At 49.7% G+C, this 10,059-nt stretch overlaps 1 protein-coding gene across 1 annotated transcript in view; it reads right to left on the minus strand.

Moving 5' to 3' along the window:
* Positions 1–8,732, minus strand: part of LOC132587491 (zinc finger protein 592-like) — a 54,849-nt gene extending 46,117 nt beyond the window's left edge. The window contains exon 1 of the mRNA XM_060259740.1: positions 8,611–8,732. The gene's annotated coding sequence lies outside the window, so the exon portion shown is untranslated. The remainder of the gene's footprint in view (positions 1–8,610) is intronic.
* Between the last annotated feature and the right edge of the window lie 1,327 nt (positions 8,733–10,059).

Genomic DNA, 10,059 nt, shown 5'->3' on the forward strand with positions numbered 1-10,059 from the left:
GGGTGGTTCATTTCCCCCCGCCCCCCGCTGTGCGGCTCCTTTACCCATCTGGTAGCCTTCCCCTTTGGCTTGTGACCTTTGGAATCCCTCTGAAATCTAGCATAATTTCAGCAACTGCTTTACCCATTTTTGTGGGGTTGTTGTTTCTCACTGCAAGCCGCAACCTGCATGTATTGTGAAGGCCAAGTATCCTGAGACCTGTTTTTAAAAAAGAACACCTTGTGCATGTGGAATAAACCTTGCAAAGTAGATGCATTTTTGCATTTGTGTTCTCTATTGCTAGGAGAGCCCTGTGGTGCAGTGTTAAAGCTGCAGTACTGCAGTCCTAAGCTCTGCTCATGACCTGAGTTTGATCCCCGGCGGAAGCTGGGTTTTCAGGTAGCCGGCTCCAGGTTGACTCAGCCTTCCATCCTTCTGAGGTCGGTAAAATGAGTACACAACTTGCTGGGGGAAAAGTGTAGGTGACTGCAATGGCAAACTATCCCGTAAAAAGTCTGCCGTGAAAACGTTGTGAAAGCAACGTCACCCCAGAGTTGGAAATGACTGGTGCTTGCTTTCCTTTCCTTCTCCAGTGCTGGCACAGCTGTTAGTGGTCTGCCCACAAGACTGACACTGGAGCACAGGGGTACTGTGGCACCTACCAATACCTTTTCTGGAGCCCACCAAGTGTTAACATAAGAACATAACAGAAGCCATGTTGGATCAGGCCAATGGCCCATCCAGTCCAACACTGTGTCACACAGTGGCCAAAAAAATTACATATATACACACACACACATATATATACACACACTGTGGCTAATAGCCACTGATGGACCTCTGCTCCATATTTTTATCTAACCCCCTCTTGAAGCTGTCTATGCTTGTAGCTGCCACCACCTCCTGTGGCAGTGAATTCCACATGTTAATCACCCTTTGGGTGAAGAAGGACTTCCTTTTATCCATTCTAACCCGACTGCTCAGCAATTTCATTGAATGCCCATGAGTTCTTGTATTGTGAGAAAGGGAGAAAAGTACTTTTCTCTACTTTCTTCATCCCATGCATTATCTTGTAAACCTCTATCATGTCACCCCGCAGTCGATGTTTCTCCAAGCTAAAGACCCCCACGCGTTTCCCTTTCTTCATAGGGAAAGTGTTCCAACCCTTTAATCATTCTAGTTGCCCTTTTCTGGACTTTTTCCAATGCTATAATATCCTTTTTGAGGTGCGATGACCAGAATTGCACACAGTATTCCAAATGTTTTTAGTAATCAGGTAGGGCTTTCGCCTGGTAAGGCTTCTAATTGACTATTAGGGATCTGACTGGCTGTATAGATTTTTTTTTTTTAAATGTTGCTTTGGCAGCAGCTGCACGTCTGAAGTTCAGCTGTGGCAATCGTTTTGCGGCTGGTTAGGCAGCGACTGCGTGACTGGGCCAAAATCTCTTGGTGAGCCTTCCAGGGCAAACTGAGGAACTGAACCTGGATCTCCCCAGATTTTAATTTGACACTCTAACCACACTGCGCTGGGGCAAGCATTCTACACATACAGCCACAACGCAGATCTATCCCTTTACATTTTCCCCTGCCATTTCTACAAAGAGCTCCGGGCGGCGTGTCTAGTTTTACTTTCACAATCACCCTGAGCTAAGCCGAGAGAATGTGAATTTCCCCAAGGTCACCCAAAGAGCTTTATGGCTGAGGGCCCAGCTCTCTAATCACGGATTGAAAATGCCTTCCCCAAAGTGCTTTAAACTCTGGCAGGGAAAGAGAGACAGGAACCTACACTGCCCCCCCCCACACACACACACACTGATGAGTCCTAAAGCACTTTTCAATCAGGACGTTGGCATGGGAGGGGGGAAGCTCTCTTCCCCATATCCCTGGTGGACATAATGGGAGTCACAGCGGCCATTTGCAGCTAATGAGAGAAAAAAGTACTTTTCTCCCTTTCTCACAATATGAGAACTCGTGGACATTCAATGAAATTACTGAGCTGTCGGGTTAGAACTGATAAAAGGAAGTCCTTCACCCAAATGGGTGATTAACGCATGGAATTCACTGCCACAGGAGTAGGCGACGGCTACAAGCACAGCCAGCTTCAAGAGGGGATTGGATAAGCATACGGAGCAGAGGTCCATCAGTGGATATTAGCCACAGCTTATTGTTGGAACTCTCTGTTTGGGGCTCTGTATTCTTGGTGCTCGGGGGGGGGGGCACAGTGGGAGGGCTTCTAGTGTCTTGGCTCCACTGGTAGACCTCCTGATGGCACTTGGTTTTTTGGCCACTGTGTGACACAGAGTGTTGGACTGGATGGGCCATTGGCCTGATCCAACATGGCTTCTCTTATGTTCTTAAAATTCAATGGAAGATATAATCATGTATCCTCAACACCATTGAAAGCTTGGATTTGAGTGGTGATCGCAATCCAGGTTTCTCCAGTCCTTCTCCGACAATCTACCATCCCACCTGACCTGGATAGCCCAGTCTAGCCCGATCTCATCAGATCTTGGAAGTTAAGCAGGGTCAGCCCTGGCTAGCATTGAGGTGGGTGACCTCCAAGGAATCCCAGGGGCGTGATGAAGAGGCAGGCTATGGCAAACCACCTCTGAAATATCTCTTGCCTTTACAAGTCTAGGTCACCACCAAGTGGTGCACAATGCTAAAAGAGCAAAAGAGCTAGAACTTCTGGCTACCAGACAATCTTAGGATCTCCTGGCTATACTACACACACTGACATACTATAGTTATTATTATCTATCCTGTACATTCTTTCCCTGCTGAAGGTGCTCACGGTCATATGGAAAATCTTCTGTTCCCTATTTATCCTAATAACAAGACCTGTGAGGTAGGTTAGGCTGAGGGAGAGAAAAACGGGGGCACGGCCCACAGTTGCTCAGAGAGCTTCACAGCTAAGTTAGGATTTGAATCCAAGTCTCCCAGATCCTAGTCCGAACTGTAACTCTTACACCACATTGTCTCATTATATACCAAAGGTGGCCAAACTGCGGCTCGGGAGCCACATGTGGCTCTTTCACACGTATGTTGTGTGGCTCTTGAAGCCCCCACAGCTGGCTTGGAGAATGCATTTAAAGTTGCTTTCCTTCCACCTCTTCCTCCCCTCATCTATTTTCCTTCCTTCCTTCATCCGATGTTTATTCTATGTGGCTCTTACATTAAGTTTTGCCACCCGCTATACACATATACAGCTGTCTTATGACACACTTTGGTTATGTACAGCAAAACTGTGCATGGGGGGCATGCTGTAGCCATGACTGAAGCACGGACATCACAATAGCTTCTCCTGACAAGCACCGGCTGGGTTTTGAGTTAATCCGCCTGGACAAGACCTTTTAGACAGCCTTGCGCTATCTAAACCTTCATGAAACAGAGCTGGTAACACTCAAGGGAGGAAGGCCTGGTTTGCTGCAGCTCCAAACACGCTAGCAAGTGCTTCCTGCCAATGACACAAATGATTTATTTATTCAAAAACCTGATACCCTCCCTCTATTGCTGAGGTTCTGACTAAACTTTGTGCAAACAAGAATATGCAAATATGACTAAACTTTGTTGAAACAATAATATGCAAGTTATGCCACTGTACGCACACATATCAACTCTCTTTGGCAGAAAACCTTTAGAGCCAAACTCCCCCTCCTCAGCCACGCTAGCGACTAAATGCACTGCCTATCAGCAAGAAGAGTGAGACCTTAGCAATCACCTCTTAAGTATTCTAAAGGTAAAGGTAGGCCCCTGTGCAAGCACCAGTCGTTTCTGACTCTGGGGTGACATCGCATCACAATGTTTTCACGGCAGACTTTTTACGGGGTGGTTTGCCATTGCCTTCCCCAGTCATCGCCACTCCCCCCCCCCCCCCCAGCAAGCTGGGTATTCATTTTACCAACCTCGGAAGGATGGAAGGCTGAGTCAACCTTGAGCCGGCTACCTGAACCCAGCTTCCGCCAGGATCGAACTCAGGTCGCGAGCAGAGAGCTCGGACTGCAGTACTGCAGCTTTACCACTCTGTGCCACGGGGCTGTTATCTTAAGGATTCTAACTACTGCTCTTTCGAGCCCTCCTTTGGAGATTCACACAGATGGGAACCAAGAAGAGGCACGTGTCCATAACTCTCCACAGAAATGTAAATTGCATAAAGAAAAGGGAAATTCCATGCATCTGCCTTATTCACAATGGATGTCCACCCAGGGCCTATTTTGGACCTGAGTATATCTTAGAACCCCCTCCCCCACCCCCCAAGTCAAAGTGGTCACCAGGTTTGTTCCTTTGCTCTGCCTGAAGACACAGCCCCCTCTAGACACTGTGGTTTAGACCTCTGTCAACAAAATGGGAAAGGCAACGACCTCGGGAGAGCGCTGCGAAGTCAAGATAAGGAAAGCACGCTAAGCGGATGAGAGGCCTTGCAACGAAGCCCCAGGGAAAATGGAAGCACAACTGCAGGTTTTAATGTTCGTTTAGGACAACCTACTTGAGAATCCAAGTTCTGCCCTGACCTGGAGAGTCCAGGCCAGCCCAATCTCATCAGATCTCAGAAGCTAAGCAGGACCAACGCTGGCAAGTACTTGGATGGGAGACCTTCCTGGAATGCCAGCAGTTGGGAGGCAGGGGCAGGCTATATTCAGCCACCTCTCCGAATATCCTCCTGGCCCCCAGTAGGAGCCAGTCACCAAAGGTCACGATTACTTCCAGGTGCACACACATATCCATGTTCTCTCAGAGGATTACCTACCTCAGGGGTGGACAAACTATGGCTTGGGAGACACATGTGGCTCTTCCACACATATTGTGTGGCTCTCGAAGGCCCCCCCCACCCTGTGGGTTGGCCTGGAGAAGGCATTTTCTCTCTTTAATATCACTTCTCCAAGCTAAGCCAGCCAGTGGCTTGAAAGATGCACTTAAAGTTGCTTTCTTTCCACCTTTCCCTCCCACATATATTAGTCCTCCTTCCTTCCTACCTACCTACCTCTGACATTCACGTCCTGCAGCATTCAAACATCTGATTTTATTCTATATGGCTCTTATGTTACGCAAGTTTGGCCACCCCTGACCTACCTGTTTGCCTCTGATACTATCTGTGTTCAAGGATTTTAAGGCGACTGGGGGGAGGGTGGGTGGGGAACAGGAATCAATACCCTTATTATTAGCAGAAGACAGCTGCAGATATTAAGATGCCGTGGAAACTCTGCAACAACTGCCCTAATAGCCAGTCATTCTTGTCACAGTTTGCCAGATTATCTCAGGAGAAGCCGAGGTTGCTGGCAAAACACATCCCACAGGAGGAACAGAAGACATCACAACTGCCATGGAGTGAATGGCCAGCATTTCAATGGTGCAGTTAAGTTCTTACCAGGGCAAGTCTGAAAGAAACAGCTCCAAGGATAGTAGAGGCAGAGGCTGGACAAAACTCACAAGTAGCCCTTAATTTCTCGAACCAGCGTCTCTCTGACGTAACAAAAACCAAGCGTTCCTGCTGAACTTACCGCATCTGCGGTGAGTTCAAGTGAGAAAGGCGGACTATAAACAGCACAATAGATCAATCTTTCACCTTCCTCCCCCCACCTAAAAATCTTAAAAGGTATACCTGCACAGCTACCGCGCCTCCCACCCCATTTCTGCCCCCCATCTTCATCTCCCAGCAGGGCCGACACTACCACTGTACAGAACTGGGTGCCCCTCATGTGACTCGGTGACCTTATCAGTGCAGAGGGGAGTCACCCCTTTCTCATGGCACACTTTCTGCAGCCTGAGACAGCCAGACCTGCATGAGGCACAGACTCCCCTGGAGGACAGTCCTGCCCATGGTCATTACCCAAGAAGGCTGAATGGAACCTCCATGTTCAGAGACTGTATACCTCTGAGCACCTGCTGATGAAAGGGGCAGGCACTGGCCTCCATGCCCATTCAAGGGCCTACCAGGGTATCTGGATAGCCACTGTAAGAAAGTGGATGCTGGACGGAATTGGACCATTGTCGTATCCAACAAAGCTGTTCTTATATTCGACCCAATCTTTTGTTCCGGTGATTCCAGTGGGGGCTCCGGAAAATAAACATTCCCCACGTTTGGGGAACAGCTGAATCTCTATAGGCCTGTTACTAATCGGATGTGCAGCCTACCTGCTTTCACCCCCTGTAATTCAGGAACCGCTGCCTACAGACACTTCAGTTCTGCGGAACAGCTTCAAGGTATTATTGTTATTGAAAGAGAAAGCATTCTTTGTTTTGGTCTCGACCAATGAATACATTTATGAACTTCCAAAGGCACAATCATTCAGCTGCGCCACACGCTCGGATCTGACTTAAACAGAAAAAAAAAATATCTAAAGTTGCCTCATAATAACAAAAAAAAAATTTAAAATGCTTTCTGTTAAGAGGCATTAAAGCTCAATGCAACCTGACTGACATTCCTCTTCTTCAGAACAACGGTTCTAGGGCAACATTTACACCCAGGCTGACCAAAGGCCAAGGCTGTTCACTTTGCAAACTCCTGCTTTGACTCTCAGCTCCCCCATGCATGGGAGGGGGGCGGGGCGAGTTCACAAGCCATTACCCTACATCCGCCATTGCAAGTAAGGGAGAATACTGACAGATACGACACACAGTTATTGTACAGATGTTTAAAATGTACATGAGGTGCTTTGAATTCTTTAGAAAAATTATACATAAATTATCTTAGCTTGCTAGTAAGTGATATGCGGTTAATCTCAAAGGGATTTTTATATATATAAGCGTTTCTGTCCTGCTTCTTCCCTCATTAGAGAGGACTCATGGTACCTTGCTTCCGATTATATTCAGTACTGACAGAGAAACACTTCACAAGGGCCAGTGGAGACATTTCCATCAAGATCCATTCTATATGCAGCAGCTTCTACAGGGATCAGCATCATCGAGGTGAATTTCTCACCTGTGCCCAAGATCTGCAGTTAGACCATGAAAGATATCTTGGGAATATTTTACCACAATACCCAGGGAGGTTGGACCAGAATACACTGGCAATATTACTTGCAGATAATGGGGTAACACTACAATCAGTAAAGTTTGCGGTCCTGCTTATAAAGACACAGTCCAAATCTTCTGACGCAAGTTTGGCCTTTGAAAATTTTACGAGCCTTACGCTGAATCACTCTTCTTCATTACAGGAACAGTAAATTGCTGTTAATTCTGTTTCTTTCCATAACTAAGATTTATGTTCTAAACGTTTATTGTGTATTTTAATCTTCTAATGGATATTTTATGGATTTCACTTGATATTGTGATTGCCCTGTTTTGCTTTCATTCCCCCCCCCATTCTTTTGCTATGGCTTTGAGCGAATGCGATAAAATGTTGTGAGCCGCCCTGAGCCTGCTGCGGCGGAGAGGGCGGGATATAAATAAAATATTATTATTATTAAAATAAAAACGAGTTTTCTACCTGCCAAGTGAAACCTTTAGCAGCACCACCACATCCCAAATCAGTGGCAGAGAAACTGGCCATCTGACAGCCTCGATTCTTGCGGTGAGCACTGGTTAAATAATCATTACAAAGCAGCAGCACCGTATGACTCGGGGAGTGAGCAGGAAACTCAAGTCAACTGGGCAGGAGACGCAGGCAGAGAAAGCTAAATGAAATATTTCTCAACAAGAGGCAGTACTAAGAGAGACCAAAGTGCACTGCAATTTCTGCATGCTCAGCACCATTTAGGCTTTCAGGCATACACCAGGGGGGAGAATGTAATGTGTACATGGGGTGTGTGTGCATGCAGGGAACCATGTATTTACCAATTCACGCATTGTGCGGGTACACGTGCCAGAGAGCCGGGCCATACAGCAACCGACAAGTACTTGTCACCACAGAACCTGCCAAGCGGCCCCGATTCGACAATAAAAGGGGACTGCGCAGTGGGCACCGTCCTTGCCAAGTGTTGCCAAAAGATGCACCAGGTATGTGGGCATGCACAGGACGGGGGTTGGGGGGGAGAACAGCTGTGCCACTCTGGCCAAAGGGGTGCTCTCTGCTGTGGGGGGCAACCTTCCCACCCTTCTGGGCCTGCCCAGTCCGGTGCCCAGCACTGCAGCCACCTTGCCCCCCTGCATGGCAACCTTCCCATCCCCAAATCGGCCCATCTACCTACTTACAGAGGGGCTATGTGCCCCCCTTGGGCTGTCTACATTGTCCCAAGAGGGTGCCCTCCTCGGGGATCTTTTAGGGGCAGAGGGATGCTCCGCAGCCTCTCTTCAAGGGAAGGCTTCAACATGGGGAGGGGGGGAAGAAGTTCCAGGGGGAGGGGAGGATCTGGGTGTTTTTGCTGGGGGGGGGGCGCACAGGAGAGGGTGGGCAGAGCCGCGCTGTCTGTCCCATGAGGCGAGCCGGCCTGCAGCGTGGCTGGCACTGCCCGCCCGGTCGAAGGCGGAGCCCAGGGGGGCAAGGCGACCCCCACCACGGGGATCCGTCGCCGGCCTTGCGGCTTGGAAGACAGCCTGGCGGGCTCGAGGGAGGGAGGAACGGAAGGAAGGAGAGCGAGCAAGGCGGGTGGGTGGGTAGGCGGGCGGTTTGCGGCGGGTCCTGCGGGGTTGCCCCTCAAGGCCCCTCGGCTCTGCAAGCCGGTGCGACCCCGGGGTTTTTCCTTTCCCACTTACCGACGCAGGCGGCTTCTCTCCCCCGCGGGCTCCGTCGCCGCCCGGGCCCCGCACAGGCCTCACCCAGCGCCGGGCAGCGACCGCCTCAACATGGCGGCGGTGTCTGCAGGCGGGGCGGAGAGCGGGGCGGGGCCTAGCAGGCCTGGCCGAGGCGGCCCCTCAGCTGAGGCGGAGCGGCCAGCGGGCGTCGAACGGGCCAGATGGGCGGCCTCGCTTGGGGCGCTCGCCCAAGGCCGGGCGGCTGCGGCCCGGCGGACGAGAGAGGCCTCCCTCGCGGCCTCAGTCGCGGGAGGAGGGTTTTCGGCCTGTACCGCCGCCCGCCATTAGTCCCTCTCCCCACAGGTCGACCACCCTCGGCCTGTTCTACTCAGCCCCTCCTCACGGCCTGCATCGATTCCCCACAGAGCGACCTCCCCGCCCCCCTTATCCCTCACCCCACACATTCTTCTTCTTCTTCTCCTGGCTCTTCTTTCTGCCTCACCTCAGCCATCCCATCCTTTCTCACCCACACGCCCCTTTCCCCACCTTTATAATTAAATACCAAATAGCGGGGCACTCCTTGGGGGAAAAAAATACTAAAGGTTGGTCAGCAAAATGCGATTTTAAGATTGCCAACTGGCGGGCGAAAAATGTTCTGTAGGGGAGCCTTGGTATGCAGAAATGGGCAGTGGAAGCTTCCTTGCTGGCCTGGCGTGGAGGTAAATCACTTGGTATTTAAGGCAGATGGGACAGAGATATTCAGATATAGAGCGGGGGTGGCCAAACTCGCTTAACATATGAGCCACAAAGAATAAATGTCAGATGTCTGAGAGCCACAACGCATGAACATCAGATGTTTGAAAGCTGCAAGACTGGAAGGAAGAAAGGAGGGAAAGCAAATAGATGGGGGAGAGATGAGAGGGAGAGAGGTAGAAAGAAAGCAAATTTAATTTTAAATACATTCTCCAAGCTGCCAGCCAACAGGGCAGTGGGGGATTCAAGAGCCGCACAATATGTGTGAAAGAGCCACAGTTTGACCACCCCTGAGCTAGAGGGACCAGGTTGAAAGTTGGCACTGCAGGCTTCCCTCTAAACTGAGTTAGTGTGAACTAGCGCACAGTTTTGTAGCCTCCAGCTCACACATTTTTGTCCTCGCTCAGGAAGGAGGGCCCCAGAGCACACTAATTTATGCAGCAGCCAAATTGCGCACCCACAACTTGAATGTCAGTAGCTCACAAAGTAGAATTTTTGCTCACAAGAATCCACAGTGTAGAAGAAGCATTAGTTGGCAGCCCTAATTTTTAGGGAAATTTGGGTTGCTAACTTTGAACATATGAAGCTGCCTTATACTGAATCAGACCCTCTTTGGTCCATCAAGGTCAGTCTTGTCTACTCAGATTGGCAGTGGCTCTCCAGGGTCTCAAGCTGAGGTTTTTCATGCCTACTGGACCCTTTTTCGTTGGAGATGCC

The sequence above is a fragment of the Heteronotia binoei genome, chromosome 19, assembly GCF_032191835.1.
Source record: "Heteronotia binoei isolate CCM8104 ecotype False Entrance Well chromosome 19, APGP_CSIRO_Hbin_v1, whole genome shotgun sequence".
NCBI lineage: Eukaryota > Metazoa > Chordata > Lepidosauria > Squamata > Gekkonidae > Heteronotia > Heteronotia binoei.